Below are 15,460 nucleotides of genomic sequence, written 5' to 3'. Positions count from 1 at the left end.
TGTGCACCACCAATGAAACGAGGGAAGGTGCAGCCTCTTTGGGAAAGAGGACAAATGCAGATAGCGTAGCGAGGGCTCTATGCAAGACTCTCCTGTGTTCCCATCTTCTCAAAAGGCTAATGGTGATAACTTTGGTAAATGGACAGCAATTGAGGTCAGAATGGAGAAGCACAAATTGGAGAATGTTTGGTTGCTGTAAATACGCTGAGATCATTAAGAGAAGTGGGGGAGCACAGGGCTGCTTCTTGCAGGCTGCTGTAAGGGAAACTTGTGCTGGGGGCTGCCCATGGCACTGCTGGTCACTGACCTGCTCAGGAAAACTGCAGCTGGCTTTGTGCAGTGCTTGTTCTTCCTGCATTCCTTCGCTTTTCCACACCCTCACTTTACTTTGAGTTACTTTGAGTCCTTACAGCAAAGGGAGATGAAGGCATTTGCCTTGTAACTGCTCATCTGGACATAAAGGAGAAGGCAGTCATTAAAATCGGTGTTAATTATTTGCACGTATTAAAAAATAGACATGTAAACCAGCACACAGAGGGAAACTCCATATACAAACACTGCAGTTACACAGCTGAATCTTTGCTTCATTTCTTGTAAGAACAGTGCAGTTTCTGCAGAAACTGGTGAGTTTGACCTGAACCAAAAAGACAACAAACGTGGTTTTGAGGGCTCATAGTAAGACTTCTGTGCTTCTAAGGAGGCGAGAAGAATGTCTGCCTGTTTATTGAAGGCATTAAATCTTAACGTCCTTGAGCAGTAACAAAATCCAATGTGTTAGAACAAAATCATTTCTGAATGTATTATACTTCAAGATGAAACTAATTTTTGGCAACTGTTTTCCTTTTTTTTTTTTTTTTTTCACCTGCTTTCCTCTGAAGGTTTGTATCTGTCAGGCAAGACCTTCACCTTGATCCTGTCCACATTTCAACCTACTTTATTGGTACTGTAAGGGATAAATTTTTGAGTGCTGCCCACATGAAATATTTGATAGTGTTTTCTTTGATGCCTTGGACGTAGCACAGTTGTTCTTTGTCTTCTTAGGACTTTTAAGATCAGTAACTTCAGGTTTCTCTCAAGGCATAGCTATTTTTCTGAGATTAACTAGCTTCCAAACATCCACACTGATCTCTTCCCATGGAGATTCTTATCTTTATCTCACCCAGCAGAAAGTAATGAAATTGTAATAAATAAAATGCGAAGAACGTGGGTAATGTGAAAATAAATCACTTATATTGCATATTCAGTGCAGTGGGATGGCTTGTTTGACAGTCTGTAGTTTTAGTTCTATTTTCATACAAGATCCTGGTACTAAAAGGTGAGGAGATGTTGTCGCTGCTTTGGATAACAACAGAAAAATTTGCTTTTGGATTTTTGTGCTTCCATTGTTAATCTGTCATCTAACAACCCCATGTGTTTGCCTAAAGCAATGAAATCAATGAAAAGTACCTTGTGGGTTCTGTTTAGAGAACAAAAAGAAAGGCAGCTTCTTTCCTTGTTTCTGTATTTTAATCTCAAGAGTTTGCCAAATCCTTGTTGTTTCAGAACCCAAATAATTATCTGACTTTTGTAACCAGAATTTGATATCTTTGTTCTGGAAAGCGATCTCACTGAAATGGGCTTGTGCATTTAGATTGGTGTGACGTGCCAGGTACAAAACTAACACAGGAATGTTACTTTGACCTGGAAATAATGACCTGGAAACGAAGTGTTTTCTGTCAAGTAAATACTCAGTGAATCAGCACTCAAGTTATTGAGAAAAGACTGGCGTGCTACTTCTATGATGACCAGAAACATCTACCCTTGGTGTATCTTCTCAAGTCAGACAGAGTTGTGACCTTCTCCTCCTGAAATCAAATTAATGCAAATGATTATTTTGCTGCAAACAATTCCAGTTAATTCAGACGACCATAACTCACCTCGCTTCATGCAGAGCCCTTCCTGATGCTCCAGGATGCATTACATGCCAGAGCTTTCAGCCTGGTATTGATTGATTCTTTGCAGTGGACCTTAAAAACCCATTAAGGAAGAAGTTAGAAGATGTGAATTAATTCTAACTCCTTTGTTGGTATGTGTGGCTGAAGAAAGCCTCTTCAAAACCATTAATCATAACTCAAAATAGACTGCAAACTCTAAAATAAGCTTTACAGTAAATTGGAGGAAAAATCCAAGTTGGGGATTTACATCTGCTGTCCCTCTACCCAAAGTGCACTTAGAGTTCTCTCAAGTGAGCTACTGGACCTGTTTTCAATATTTTTCAGTGTAGAGAGTTCTGATAAAAGTATGTCACCGTGCAGCCATCTGTGCCAACATGAGAGGAGATTGCTATCTAATAGATAAGTTGTGTCACCTGTTTGGAAGGAGCTGAAAAGGGCAAACAATAAAACTCAGCATCTCCTCCCGGTAGCAACATGAATCAGGGAAAAATTATTTTATAATAACAAAAAAACCGTCTTCCTCCTGCAATCCTCACCAATGATTAAAATTAGTTTTGTACTGAATAGCTTATGCACCCACTGCTCCCCCAGACATCTCAGGCCAACACATGTGTATGAATAATTTAAATTTACACCAAAATATGTGGAGATCTATGTGGTATTATATAGGATATTGACTGAATGAGCAGCTGCAGATTTGTTCACGTTGAGCTGTTTACTACCTGAAGTGCTGTGATTTTTGGTGTCTGTTGGTGCTGGCAGGGCTGGGATGAAAGCTGCAGTCCAGGCAGGTGAGCGTCCCAAGGTCTGGAACTGCACCAGGCACATTGAGCTCCTCAATGGTGCTGGGCTCAGCCCTGCTTGCCTCATTCTGATCCCTTGCCTTCATGTTCCCTGCAGTCCACACTGGATGTTCCTGCGTCGTTCAGAGCCTGACTGCTTAAACAGAAAGCTCTGATAAAAAATATGTTGGCAGGTTGTCTTTGTCCATCTCCTAATTCTGGATCCTGCTGAGGCTGTGCTTTGCTTTGTCACTGTGGTTGCAGTTCCAGGGTTGTGCCAAGGACATCTGTAGCACTGGCAGCTGGAGCTGTTGGCTGGTTCCTGGGCTGGGTGCCTTGGGGTGTTGCCCCACTGTGTGGGTCCTTCCATTAGCAATGCCTTGGTTAAAACCTTCCTGTCCACCACACTCTGATCAGCACTGGGGCTTGGGTGGTCATCCTAATCCCTAGCAAGAGCTGTGGGTCACAGTGTTAAACAGGAAGATTCTCCCTAAAATGGGGAGTTCCTCATCTGTGAGGGAAATTAGGAATTGCGTTTCCTGAAACTTGAAGGTGAACCTGTGGCGGGGGAGGGAAGCAACCCACAAACAATATTTTCATCATTCCCCAAAGGTGCCATATACAGCAGTAAACTGCTAAAGTAATTGAAATGAGGCTGGTGAGCTGTGTAATAAAGATTAATCCTGCACTGAGAACACACGGTACCTGAGACAACTGCTCTAATTGGAGACGTATAGCAGTGAAGCACTGCAGTTAATTTCCAGGTGGTTACTAAATCCATTAATGCTTTATGTCAGTGTGAGGATCAATGTGCATGTGGGTTACAGACATGGCATGTGTCTGGGTTCTGTTTGCTTATGTGATGCACTCTTATACACGCGTACAGAAAGCTTGAGTAATGTCTTAACACAGCTTTGGAAGCAATTATTAAGCTCTGTGATTTGTGAGTTAACAAAAGTTACTCTGAAGAATTTTACAGCAAGTGTGTTGTTGGAAACAGGAGCATCGATTTCCCGTATCGTTACACTGCTGCTAGTTCCCATCTCATTAGCCTGGTGCAGCTCTATGTGTGTGATGGATGGGCCTGGCATTGCCAGGGGTGATCAGCCCCAGGCGTTTGGAAATGGAGGGGGTAAGAGTGGAAGTTCAGCTCCTACTTAGCTTGTGGCACTGTTACACACATCTTGGGTTCACATGTACAGCCATCAGCCAGTGATCGTCTTGGCTCACTGGTCAATGCTGAGTGCCCTTGGGGAGAAATCCATGGCCTGGCCAGCCTGCACCAAAGGACTGCTTCAACTCTTTGGGTCCAGTGCTCTTAGCCTGGTGTGGATGCTGCAGACCTGATCCAACGGCTCCTAGTCCTTGCAGCTCTTGTTCTGTTGGGACATGCAACAGAATCAGATCCCAATTCTCCTAAATCTTCCTGCAGTACGATAGATGCCCCATGGTTTTAATAGATGCAGTTTTAATAAATGCTCCTGGCAGAGTGTTCCACATTAATCATTAACTAAGCGCAGACGTATGTATGACTTGAAATGTCATTCTGCAAAATGTCTCAAAAGCAATGCTTTTTTTTCTTAGTATTAGTGATCTTTTTCCTTTCCACTGCACCTTCCCCCCCTACTTTGGAAACCAAGCTTTGAGGGGCAGCCAGATGTGGTTATTTCTTTAAGGATTTGCTTTCCCTAATTTGCACAGAACTGTCTTTGCTTAAAAATTGCAAGTCACAAAGGTACCTCAGGGATTGTTTTGAAGCAGCATACTTTCTTCTAATGAGAATGTATTTTATACCAAGTTATCCTTTTTGTTTATTCTAAGTGTGCTCTTTATTTTATCGATTGGTTTTATCTCAGTGTGATCAATTAAAAAACTGCGTATCTCACTGCGTAAAAATTGTTGGTAATTGAACTGCTAGCTTATATTTCTGTGGGTGCAGGTCTGGCTGGAGGCATCCATGTGTCTTTGTTCCCTATCCAAAGCAATTTTTGTGCAACTCTGCTCTAGGGAAGCTTTAGTTTCAAACATTATAATGTAATGGGCAGAGCAGAATATAGAATTTGTCTGCAGTATCTGGGCATGCTGTGTCCTCTTCCCAGCAACTGCTGTCAGTAGCGTTCATTTATGCCAACAAGTAAATGAACAAAATGAATAAATGTGATGGCTGCTCTGCCATAAGTCAACAGAACTGCAAGAACACTTTGAAATCCAGGTCTTGTTCTGCTTGTTTCACAGACCACTTTTTTTTTTTTTTTAACTTTTGCATTTCTCTTATTAAGTGGTTTAAAAGTTGAATACCTATGTGAAAGATTGCCTTCCACCCTGAAGGTTATCTTTTAATTCCCAAAGTCAAAAGTCACCTGCACAGATCACCTTTGGATGTGACTCTGTGCACCTCAAACAGTGAGAAATCTGCCTTTTTTAGATGCACTGAAAAAAAAAGAGATATCTTCCACCAGTGCTTTACGTGCAATTGATGTTGCATTATCCCTGATGGATGCTGAGGTAACGTCCGGGTCCATTGCTGAGTGACATGAGCAGAAAGCAGAAAGTCTCCTCCTATTCTTCCTGTGCGTCTGCTGAGTGCCACAGAGGTTGCACCCACTTCTGGGAGGGCAGCAACTGTGGCCATGGGGTCAGGGAGTGATGGATATAAAGCTGATAGAACTGCTGGGATCCTAGAACCAAAGCAGGTGATGATTTGTAGAACTTCGTTAATTTGATACATGCTATCTTCTGTTTTGGTGGTTGTTGTTCTTTGGTTGGGTTGCTGTGTGTGGTTTTTTTTTTTTTAAATTGTTATCACTTTTTGCACGTTATCTTTGGAAAATAAAATGGCCAATTCCATATTTGACAGTTTCAGCCTCGGTTTTGCAGCAGGTCTGTGGGAGCAGCACCTATGAAGGCTATGCTGCAGGGTCCGGGCCTGACTGCGTTGCTGCACAAAGAGCGTATTTTACTCTTGCTGCTGGAGGCTGCATTTATTGTCTGGCCGGTCACAGGCCAAACAGCAATAAGTTTTGCAGTCTGCAGCAGATGTGTGTGGGTCAGGTCAGAGCTCTGTCTCACTGTATGCAGCTTTCGGTCCCATTTGCCTGCAGAAGGACAGATGAGCTCCACGCATCAGGGCTTCCGGCAGTGCTGTGGCTCTCTGGCTTCTCAGCTGCTCGTTCCCAATGCCCAGCACAGTTCTCAGAAAAGGTGTTGCCCAGTGTAACATCCACAACGGGCTGTTAACACCAAGGGGTTTTTGTTTATTTCTTTTTCTTTTTTTCCTCCCTTTTTTTTTTTCCTATAAATATCTCAATGAATTTTTAATGCAAATGCAGGATCCAGGCTTAAGGTAGCAGTGTCTGCATTTGTCCTCAGAGTTTTCTGAATTCTGTGGTGGATTTCACAGCAGTTCTACCAATAACTATTTTAAAAATTCCTCTTACAGGCATGCGGTCTCTTTTTCTAATCAGTGATGGGTATTGACTGTTTCCTTCCCTTTTTGGTTTATTAGCTTCCACTTGTACAGTCAGCACAGGCACTTGGTTACGGTGCAGCCTTTAAAAGCACATCCCAGCAGTCTGCTTGTTGTCCTGGAAGGTGGTCTCCTGTGCAGCCATATGGCTGTAATTTGAACTGAGCTTTTTCTATAGACTCGCAATTTAATCTGTGTTTCCTGATATTGAACACCTTTAGAGAACTCTGTGTGCTGAGAGCAGGTTGCCTCTGTTTTTGAACCATGGAGTTGTGCTTTTTTGTGCCTGCAAAGCCAAGTAAGTTGTGCTCAGCACACCAGGCTCTGCCTTAGAGCCCTGCCTGGGAGCTGGACACAACCAGCAGCAAGGCAGTTACACCCAAGTGCAATACTAAAAATTAAATGGAAACATCAATTGCAAAACAAACCTATGGTAGGTTTTAATCTCTTAATTCAACCTTTCTGTTGAGAAATATAGGAAACCCAAGCTAAGATGTTCAGGAAGATATTGGCAGAGTAGGAAGCCATCATGAGACAGAGCTGCAAACCAAATAATTTGCATGATTTTCTGTCAAGTTTTGAAGGTTATTGTGACAAATTGGAAGTGTTCTCTGGACATTTGTGTTGATTGGTAGATTTTGTACTTTGATGCAGATGGCACTATGAGCATGCAGCGTTATTCCATGTTGATGTTCTGACAGCTGAAGTAAAATTATGAAGTTAGGAAAAAAATGTGATGAATGTTTTGAGGGCCAATTTTCCATTTGCTTGAATTTGGATCATTGCTTAGGTGGTTTGTTGTCCTGTGCTCTTGGTTGAGATATATCTCTGCTTTCCTTCCAATCATCGGATAACTGAGAAGAATCTCCCTGAGTTAAATGATGATAAAGTGAGGAAACTTCCAAAGGAAGATGGGCTTTTTTTTGGCATAGCATGGACTGTTGATGGTACTGCATTTCTTGGGCTGTGTTTCTGCTGACCACCTCTGTGTGCTCGGAACAAGAGCTGTATGTTTGGGTAGCAGCACGCCTGCCCCACTGCTCCAGCTTTAGAATGACAAATTCTGCAGGTCACTCTGTAAAGTATTTCTGAAATGAAATTACTATTTTCCCGTTCTCCTCATGGCCCCTCAGCAGAAGTGCCTTTTATTTTTCCTAATGCTCCCTGTGCCGTGCGTAAAATGTGTGAGAACCCATTGCTCTGCCCCAGTGAACATGTTACACTGGAGGCGTGTTACAGACCTGAGCAGAGCTTTCTTCTCCCTCTACTGCTTCCCCAGTTACAAAGCTTTGCTCTGAATTAGTTAAACCTCTGAGTCAGAGGCATAATGAGCTCTTCTCAATAGCTTTAAAAGCAAGAGAGTACCCAGGGCTGCTTGCGTGAAGCAATATGCTTTACTCTAAAGAATTGGATTTGTCTTTTTTCAAGATGGCCCATCACTTCACATGCTGTTGTCTTCAAAATGGAATGTATTTTGCTCAGAAGTGCTCACACCTCATAAGTTTGTAATTGCCTCCTGCATTAAAGCAGTGTTTCAGCAGTTCCACTGGTTCAGTTGAACCACTTTTCACACGTGGTTGTCTTGAAATGCACAGTGGAGTTGGAGCTATTTGACTCCATCCAACTTGCCCAACCCAATTCTTCTCTTATATTCTCACCCAACTTGCCTTGTCCAGCACAACTCTTTTCTTACCAATAGAGAGGGCACCAGCTGAGATTGTGTTCACTTCCTCTGTTTAACACCGGACTTGTTTCACAACCCTTCCATAATATTTTATATCCCATAGGAAAAAGCTGGTGCTCGCAGGAAGGCTGGCATCTTTTCATTTTCTCTTAGAACAAGATCAAGTGAGTAACTGGCACAAAATACCCCAGAAAGACTGTGTGGATATTTATGCCACTCTTCATGAACTGGAAACTAAAGAAGGCTTAATTTTTATGTTTAAGTTATAATGCAGTATTGATCTTGTGGCAAGAGTTGTTGCCTGGGTGCTGTCCCCTGACATTTTTGTTTCTTTGCAGACTGTAGTGAGGGGAAAAAAAAAAAGCAAAATTGTCTCCAGAAAGATAATAGGAAAGATGATCTTTTCCTTGTGATTAAGGACAAAGATTTGACAAAAAACAGTGTGGTAATATCAGGTTGGACTTTCATGTGGCTTCTGAGAAAAGTAAGCACAGATGATGTTAAAAATAGGATATTTTTTTTCTACTAAAAAAAGAAAAGCAGAACAATTGGAACTGTCTTCCCACCTAAGACCTTGTCAGCATAGGTCCATAAAGCAGTGCTGGCCAAGGAATTGCAGAGGACTTATAGTTAAGTTCAACTACTTATAACTGAGAAATCACAACCTTGCTGAAAAAGATCTTGAACTTCAGGACTGGAGCACTTTGAGCAGGATGAGCTGGGTAGGGGGGTCCTGGCGTGTCCCTCCTGCTTGTGCAAAGAGGGTCAGATGTGATGTTGGATGCACAGCACCAGAACAGCAAAATCACTCCAGAGGCTTTTCTTCTCAAAGTCAAATTTCAGGTTTTCCTTGAAAGGCATTGTGTGTCTGCGTTGTCTGCTGCCGTGGGCTGTGTTGTAATAACCCAGCAAATATTGGAGATATGGCAGTGGTTCTTTTCTTCTTGGCTTTGAATAAAATGTCTGCAGTGCTGCTTGGGAAGGTCAAGGCTGTGTGACACTGCCAGGATGCTGGTATTCTTGGAACAACCATCTGTTCACAGTGCAGTGAAAAATTGGTTGGTGACTGCCCAGAGTCACTTCAGCTCATGAATAAAATACAAAAATAAAATTTGAAAAAAGCACACCAATGTTTTACACTTAAAAAAAAAAATAAAAAAAAATTGCAGCTTGGAATAATTAGTGTTGATGCCCATGCCTAGATGTGCTGTGGTGGTTAGTGGTCAGGTTTAGGTGTTAGGAGCCAAAAGGAGGACATGGAAATTGAGCCCCTGGGATTGTCACTGTGTGACCAAAGAACCTGGGTCACCAGATCAGCTGTAATGAGTTGTACAAGGGCATGCAGGAGGGAGGTCAGGGGCTCACTGTGGTGAACCATGCTGACTAACAGAGCTTGAAATAAGGAAATAAATAACCTGCAGGCTGCACTCCTGCCTGAAGCAGAAATCAGTTTATAAGTGTTTTTCCCTTTCTCTCTGCTACATTAATACATTATATAAAATTGTGATAACTTTGGCAGTTTGAGACTCCTTTCTTCATCTCTTTATTCTTTTTTTCCTCTCCTGACAACTTCAACATTTCCGCTTCTCTGTCTCGCTCTCCTTTGTGGTTTTTCATGTTCCTGGCAGCTGCTTCATTCTCGTTTCTGTTTCTCCTCTTCTTCCCTTAAGGCTTGGTTCAAAAATTAGATCCAGTGACTTCTGTGGATGTTATACTTGTCTGGTTGGCCCCCAGATGTGTTGTCTTTTATCAGTGAGTTCTGCAAGTCAAATCTGCAGACCAGCACAGCTTTTAACTGCTGCTGCTTTGCTTAGTTGAGAGCGTATTACTGCTTAAAGTAGTGAAAATAACCAACACTCATCACAGGGGAGTGAAAATTAATGCTTTTTTTTTTTTTTTAATAAAGACTGTGACATCTTAAAACAAGACCACAGTAAACAAAAACAAAACCCACAGTGATTTACAAGAATAATGGAGTTTGGAAAATATACCTTGGCAGCGATGGCAAGGGCAGCACATTAATGTTTTTTGCAAGCTGAATGCTTCCAGTTGGGGATTTTCTGGACTAGTAAGTCCACATGTGGCTATGGTTGGCTTTCTCACCAGAAAGACGTGCCATAGTGCTTGCTGCCTTTCTGCTTTCTGGTGCTGTGTGCCTGTTTGGTGCTGTATGGAGAGAAAGGCAGAGGCAACATGTGTAAGACATGCACCCCAGGGAGAGGAATGCCCACAGAAATGGGGGCTGGCAGCAGAGGGGAGCTCTGTCTGGTTCAAACACAATTGGAGTCCATTTTAAGTGGGAACAAGCAGCTTTGGGAAGTTATTACATGCAATAGGCTGATGAATATAATTAAAATCACAGAAATGCTTTCTGGTATGGGAAGTTTCATTACAAGTTACATCTCTGAGTTCAGTCGCAATCTAATAAGAGATGTCTCCAGCTTCTTAAAGTTTAATTTGATAGTTTATGAAGAAAGCAATTAAAACACGCTGCTGCATCAGTCACTTTTTATTTCACAGCCTGTGTGAAAAAGTGCCACTCGTCCTGGAGTGAGAGTCCATATTGGCCTGCAGGTGTAGTTTGTCCTTAATGACACACACCCACTGACCCAAAGTAGGTGGGAAGTAATTGTTCAGATTTATAAATGTATATTGCTTTTAATGAAGTGTGGTCTTGACGTAAAATATAAGCTAGTGGAAAGTTTGGAAATGCTGTAAAGTGGAGCAGAGCCAGCCTGGGGTCTGTGCTGGGAGCACAGCTCCTGCAGTGCCTCTTCAGCATCGACTCAGCAGCTCTCCCAGGTCTCTGCCTCTTGTTGTGACAAGGAGATGTTTGAGAGCTCCATCTTTAAGCCATAACAATAGATTCTGGGGAGGGTTTGGAAGGTTTTTTTTGCTTTAGAATACTTTTAGTCAAACTATTTTTGTCACCTTTTGGATGCTTACACTCTTCAGTAACTGCCTTGAGCCAAGTCCATAACTACTCTTCACGTACCAAAAATAGGTTCATCTCCAGCCTCTATCAAGAGAATCACTTTAGATTTCTGTACCACTTACCACTCAGGTGCTTCACAAGCAATACAGGCTAAAACCTGCAGAACCTGTTGGAAGCAGGTTCCAGGACCAGTCAGGTCCTGGTCTGCCACAGACTGAGCTCCAGCATCATCAGGAGGGGACAAGGAGGCTGTGCTGCTGCAGGGCTGGGAGAGGAGAACCCAGCTCTCCATTCAGCTCCATCCCTGAGTGCTGGGCTCACTCAGCCCAATGCTGGCAATCTTCATTTTCTTTTTGAATTACGCTGGTAAGGGTTAAAAGCCCTTAAGACAGATAGGTGGAAAGGTGGGTAGACACTCAAGTCATTGCTTATCTAAAAGCAGCATCTGGTGAGAAAATGTAGCTGTGTGTTCAGCAAGCTGCTTGCATGTGTCATGTTTAATCCCTTCCTCGTGGCTTCTCAGTGCTGAGCAGATTATTTGTGAATAATGGTACAACATGAGAATAGAGCATGGCGCTATCTCTGCCATCTCTCCTTTGTTATTACCTGGAGGAACTGATAATATGAACATGAAATTAAGAATTACCTGAGGACTGTGTTCAGCATTAGCTGGCAGACTTGCAGCAACCTGGAGCTGATGTGATGGTCTTCCATGGGCAATTCATAAACGTGTGTTTCCATAACTTTTTTAGATTTTAGCTACTTGGATGTTAAGTTGTCTACTGATTGCAGTGAGTATGGATGTGTGGAAATGGATTTGGTGAACAAAGCGGTGCTGAGCTGCACTGGGGCTCTGCTGCAAAGGCTGGGGATGGGGTGATGTGTGAAATGAGATGCTGCTCTGTATTCAGAGCAGGTCTTTGGGAGGATGCTTCCAGACTGTAGGACCTACACAGATGTTCAAAATGTGATATTTCATAGTCATGAAGACGTGCAGCATAATTCTGCTTTTTTATCTCCTGAAGTTACAGTGCACAGCTATGTAGAACTGAATCATCCAAGCTCTCTTGAAAGACATTTTTCTTCCGAGGTTGTTTAATTAATTTCCTTTAATTTTTTTTAGTACCGTTTGCTGAACGTTAATTCAAACTGTTGTTAAGGGGCATGTGAAGAGGGAAAAATGAACCACCACATACTGCTTCTAATACAATTGTATCTCCCTGGGCAATCAGAGAACCTGAGAAAAATAGATGTTTGCCTCTATGCTTGACAGAGAGCATTTAGAACAGCCATGCACGTTTTATTTTAATTATCCTTGTTGGGCTGTTTTGTAAAACAAACAGAAAACTCTACAAGTTAAATGAAATCAAGAAGAGGCCTGGATGTTTGAGGCCCCTCTTTCAGACCAGCTATTCCTGATTCTTTTAATTATTTATTGTATCCATAGACCTTCTATGCTATGTTCCCACTAAAAGAAAAGGCATGAAGGCATTCAGTAAGATTATGAATTTGGTTTGAAGGCTGTCAGACATCTATGTGAGGAAACCTGACAGAACTGTGGAATTGTACATCACCTGATACTTAGACAAAAGCTCTGGATAGAATTACATGGGTATGTTTTTGTGCTCCTTTATTCTCATGATTAACTTGAAAGACCAACTATTGGTTGTTGCTGTTAGAGACTGGAGATGTCTCATCATAGAGCCAAAGTGGCACAGAACCAATATCCTCCAAAACAATCCCAGTGCCTGGAAGAATGAAAGAAGGCATGAGCCCTTCTGTTTTAAGGGTGAGAACTGCTGCTGCTTTGGTTAAAGGTGGGGGTGGAGGCTGCTGCTGTGCACTGAACCCCAGCAGATGCAAGATTAGGCTCTTAGAAATTAATGAGGACAATTCTTGGGCTGAGCCCAGGGTTTAGAGCTTGGAGGGAAGTCAGTATTGCAAGTCACTGGTTTGCTGGTAGCATACAGGGGGTGGGCTTGGCTTGCAGGTAGCTGCTCCTTCAGGCTTAGCTTGCTGTCATGTTTCTTCTCTCACAATGCTGACTGAATAATTTACAGACAAAGTTTGTCTTTTTTTCTCACATTTATATTTGCCCTTTCAAAAATCTCTGCTGAATAATTTATCAAAATAAGCCCTTTTTTCAGCAGCTTTATTTGTGAGCAGGTCGTACGAGAAGTTTCTGCTGCCTGATTGGAGGCTTCCAGAATCAGCTCCACTTGCAAAGATGTTCCATTTCAAAGTGCATGTTTCATCCACGTTTGCTGTAACTTTGAGTTTCTTAAAAACTTTCTGTTCTGATGAATGCTCCTGCCAGGAAATTTCCCTTTTACAGTGTTTGTGGAAAGCCCACAAAGGAGAAGGACACAGTTGAAGTCTTTTTTGCAAATGCATTTGAATATTCATGATGCATATATTAATAATTGCCCATTTTCTCCTCGTATGAGTGCAGCATTTCTGTTTTAAGGTACAATACCATTGTGGCAGTTTATTTGGCTATCAGGAATGTTAATTTCAGGGAGGAAAAAAAAAAGCAAAACCAGCAACTGGTGCAATATTTGGGCAGCAGAAGTCCTACTGCCTTAAATACACCCATAAATCACGAGGCTGGTCCTTCTCTGGACTGGGTGGCATGGATGAGGAATATTGCAGTAGAACGTGCATGCTGCTTTGTGGGGAGTGATTGGGATTTGCTTTGGAAGTGCCCCCACCCCTCTGCTGACTCAAGGCCAACTGTGTGCTGTTTGTGTTGGGTCTGGACAGGGGAGCAGGCAGGAGAACAGCTGTGCACCCTCTGGCTGCTCTGCGTTCTGAAGAATCAGCACGTTTGCCTCCGACATCATCCTGACCTTCTGAATTTCAGCACTCAGTCCTGGAGCAATGTCTTTTCAGGACGTGGGGACCATTTATCCTTCACCTCTCCCATTTCCATTACCTTAACGATTGTCTAACAAGAAAACGTATTTCACTGCAGCAAAGCAAACTACACAGCAGATACTGTCTTTTCTTTGTGGCATAGCCCATAACTAACAAAGCATCCATTTCTTTATTCTAGGATGATAGCATACTTAAGAAATATGCTGCCAGCAGCATCCAGAGGAATGTGACACGCTGCACCATTTCTTAGCATTAATACTTTCATTTATTTTCAAATAGTTTGCAGAGCAGCAGCCACCTGGCACATACGCTGCGCACCATTAAATCAAATGGAACAAATGAGTCCGAAGGATTTTTTTGAATTATTGGATCATTCAAACCCTGTACAGTAAAGCAGAAGATGCATATGCTATTAAATTTTTTCTCACAGGAGGCTGTTCGCTCGCCCATGCACTGTTTGCACAGAACTCACTGGTGAATTTAGGGAAGGTGCTGTTCTGCATAGCAGTGAAGCATATCCTAAAGTCTCACTGAAATATAGGAGAAGACAGGATTACAAGTCCTTCCCAAGGAGCCGGAACAGAACCCATTAAGGTATTGCAAGTCATGCAATTCAATGGCCCTCAAAGTATAATTTGATTGTAATTCAGAAGGTTACTAAAAGGAAATCCATACCAGGCTGTGAGATAAGCAAAAGAGAGAGGTGTATTTACTGTGAGTGTTTAAATGTGAGGTGTGTGAATCCCTCTTCTCTTTTGTCTGCAGTTTATCACCACTGAAGGCAAGTAATAGGGGAATAATATCTAGTTCACAAGAGAAGATTGGATTAAGCTTTCCAGAACATCTTACGAGAGTTATTTCCATATCACTTTGCTCTAGGTTAGCCTCGCTCCTTCAGTCCATATCGACATCTGTAAAGGAGAAGCTTTTGGTGCATGGGAGGGATGGGAGGATGGCCAGTGCATTTCTTCCTCCTGGGGGAATTTGCCTTCAGCTTCTGGAAGGCAGTTAGGAGATTCACAGAAGCCAACCTGAGGGCAGGGCTTTTCTTACAGGGAGCTTGCTGGCTTCTGACTGCTTTTTAACGTGCAGGGTTACTGTTTTGTGATGAATGTCTCTCGTGCTTTCTTAGAATAGTCATCAAAGCACACGCATTTCTTTTGTTAAATATCTTGTTGTTGTACTCTCTGCCCTTGTCTACCTTTGTAGGTACTTCATCTCAGTTTATGCCTGTGAAACAGCTAATAAAGTATTGGGGTAGCCTTGAGGTGCCTGTATTTATAGAAGTGCTATAGAGATGAGACTGATACATATTTTTTCCTAATATTATCTCTTTGTTACTGTGTAGAGTTTTGGAATGAATAGCCCTAAATAGAAGATAGATGCAAACAAAGAGCTCTGTTGCCTGGGCTGCTGGTGAGTGCCTGAGGATCCCTGATGTGCTGAAAGCATGGTCTGTCTGAGGTGAGAGCACAGGCAGCAGGGCTGGGAGAGATGATGCAGGTACCTGTGAGAGACTGATAGTGCCAGACAGAAGTTGCTCAGGAAATTGAGGGCACCACATGTTGGTCTTTCCAGTTAGAGAGGAATATGATGGGGGGAAAAGGCATCCAGTCTCTGCAGGACCCTCACTGAGTGCTCCCTGGAAAACCTGGGGCTATCTCAGTGCTTTATTGCTGCATGACAAGGAATTCTGTAGCCGTGGAGTGCAGGAGGAGCTCGGTTCTGTTTTGGGGCAGGGAAAGGATGCCTCTGCTTTCCAGATGGGAAACTCTCATCCTT

At 42.6% G+C, this 15,460-nt stretch overlaps 1 long non-coding RNA gene across 1 annotated transcript; it reads left to right on the top strand.

The window, feature by feature from the left end:
- The first annotated feature begins 14,109 nt into the window (after positions 1-14,109).
- Positions 14,110-15,136, top strand: LOC128078681 (uncharacterized). Its single transcript, XR_008205746.1, has 3 exons — positions 14,110-14,272; positions 14,444-14,557; positions 15,027-15,136. It is a non-coding gene; the product is annotated as an uncharacterized LOC128078681 (long non-coding RNA).
- Positions 15,137-15,460: the final 324 nt, after the last annotated feature.

This window comes from Tympanuchus pallidicinctus, unplaced genomic scaffold (genome assembly GCF_026119805.1).
Source record: "Tympanuchus pallidicinctus isolate F22 unplaced genomic scaffold, pur_lepc_1.0 scaffold17, whole genome shotgun sequence".
Classification (NCBI taxonomy): domain Eukaryota; kingdom Metazoa; phylum Chordata; class Aves; order Galliformes; family Phasianidae; genus Tympanuchus; species Tympanuchus pallidicinctus.
Note: the sequence above shows the minus strand (reverse complement) of the source record. Positions and strands in the feature narration are given on the sequence as shown.